Source organism: Echinops telfairi, unplaced genomic scaffold (genome assembly GCF_000313985.2).
Source record: "Echinops telfairi isolate 266 unplaced genomic scaffold, ASM31398v2 ScPeMD7_23;HRSCAF=83, whole genome shotgun sequence".
Lineage (NCBI taxonomy): Eukaryota > Metazoa > Chordata > Mammalia > Afrosoricida > Tenrecidae > Echinops > Echinops telfairi.
Window position 1 is genome coordinate 88,190,229 of NW_022103920.1, and position 2,280 is coordinate 88,192,508.

Genomic DNA, 2,280 nt, shown 5'->3' on the forward strand with positions numbered 1-2,280 from the left:
AGGACGGGCTTTCCTGGCCCCCTCTTACTCTCCACACGGCGCACTCAGTATGCACTGTGTTCTCACGGCTAACCTAGTCCTCTGGTTTCCCGAGGGCTCCCCCAGGTCCCACTGACCTCCTCCTCCGAGCTCAGCTCTCACCTGAATTTTGTAGGTGACAGAACTGGACCAAAGAGAGTCATGTGCCCAGGATCACCTAGCTAAATGTTGGGGGCAAGACCACAGGCCGATGGCGAGGGGTAGTGGTGTCCTTGACCTCCACTGGACTGCCCCAGATGCCAGAGGGATGGTAAGAACCACTGATGGCTTGGAGGGGATGGGGGATGAGGGCGCACAAAGGCCAGCGACAATGGCTACCTGAGAGATACTTGCGCAGCGCTCCTGTAGTGACAACTGCCACGCTTCAGCTGTGTGGTAAGCCCTGCACGTTCAGAGGTCATACAAGCCCTGCCCTGGCTTGACAGAGCTCAGAGACCTGTGGGAGAAGCCAGATGACACAGCCACAGAGCCATGCAAATAAATCCACGTGGTGTCCCAGAGGGGTGGTGGTGGTGGAAGAGGGTGTACGGTGTACCGAGGCCTCACCTGGGCCTGGAGGGAAGAGAAGGACATTGTCCCAGCAGAGCAAACAGCATGTGCCAAGTCCCTGGGGCAGGGAGGTGCTGAGGTTTGGGGAGCAGTAACAAAGATGGTGTTGCTGGAGTGTTTGGGGTATGCTTGTGGACATGGCCCTGGGGAATCTTCCAGAATCCCTGGTATCCTCCTGTCTGGAACGGGAGGGGCAGGGTGGTGAGCCAGGCCCTTCCTGAATTTCAGCATCTTCAGCTAATGCTTGTTGGCATGGTCTTCTCCTGGAGTCCCTGCCCCTTTGAGGCCTGACTTGGCTTCTGCAGGAAAAAGCCCGGTCCTTGCCAATACCGGGGCCCCTGCTCTGGGACTGGCCTGCAGGGCTCACAGTGGTGAGCAAGGGGGACCATCGGGGTGAAGTGATAAACATTGGTAGCCAGACCCGGTAATGGTAGAGTAGGTCAGGCTGAGGATCCTTGCAGAATCAAGACTTGAACTTGGGTCCCCTGCTGCTCAGGAGCAGCCTCTCCTCCTGCCCCTCAGGTTTACGTGGTGCCTTTTCCAGAAGCGGGGCCACATTGCTGGGCCACACCTGGCCCACTGGAGCAGAGCGTGCAGCAGAGAACACTCGCTGCCCGGCCAGTGTGGCCCAGGCCTGCCTCTGGGCTGCTACATTCTGTAGCCTGCTCCTCAGTGCTTTTACGATGCTGTTCCCTCCCTCAGAATTCCTCCCTGTCGGCTCACCCTGGGGTCTGGGTAAAAAGCTTCAAACTCACCACCACTAAGTCAATTCTGATTCATAGTGACCCTACAGGACAGGCTTGAGGAGTCCCTGTGGGTTTCTGAGACAATAACTCTAGGGGAGTAGGAAGCCTCATCTTTCTCCCATGGAGCAGTGGCTGGTATCAAACTGCTAACCTTGTGGTTAGCAGCCCAATGCATAACCACTGCTCCATCAGGACCCCTGACCTTCTAGGACCTTCTGAATACTCCCTCATCTCTAGCCCAGGTGGGCTCTAGCAGATTCCCAGCCCTCCAACTTGAACTATTTGGCTTTCAGGGAAGCTGTAAACCCACTGGACCCTCACCCCATATTCCAAGGGGTTGAAATCCTGTCCCTATACCAGCTAACAGAGTCTTGCTACTATTTGTGGTACTTACATAATTTCATGTCAACTTGATATATAAAAGTGCATGGGTGGAGTCCAGCCTGTCAATCAGGTCTCAGACTGATGGTACCTCCCTGTGGGTGTGGCCTTCTTATAAGGGGAGTCCTGGCAACCTCCCCCCTTCTCTCGGCTTTTACCTTTCTGTTGGCAAGCCACCCTGAGACCTGCCAGAGCCCTGTGATGCTCCCACTGCCAGTGGATCCACAAGACTTTCACCCACTGGCCTGTGACCTCCCTGCATTCTGCGTCATTGCATGTGGCTGCCTGAGTCTGAAGAGGGACGTATGGACTAGAATCGGACTTGTGGACTTGAGTTGGACTGGGCTGGGATGTTTTATTGATGCATGATTACTTCCTGATGTAAAACTCTTTCTTACACATATATGCATGCCTCTGGATTTGTTTCTCTAGTCAATCCTGCTTAACACTGCTGTTGGAAAACATTCAACTGCCAACCTCAAGGTTGGTGGTTCAAATCCATGACTGCTCCTTTGGAAAAGGCTGAAGTTGTCTGCTCCTATAAAGATTCATAGTCTTAGAAACT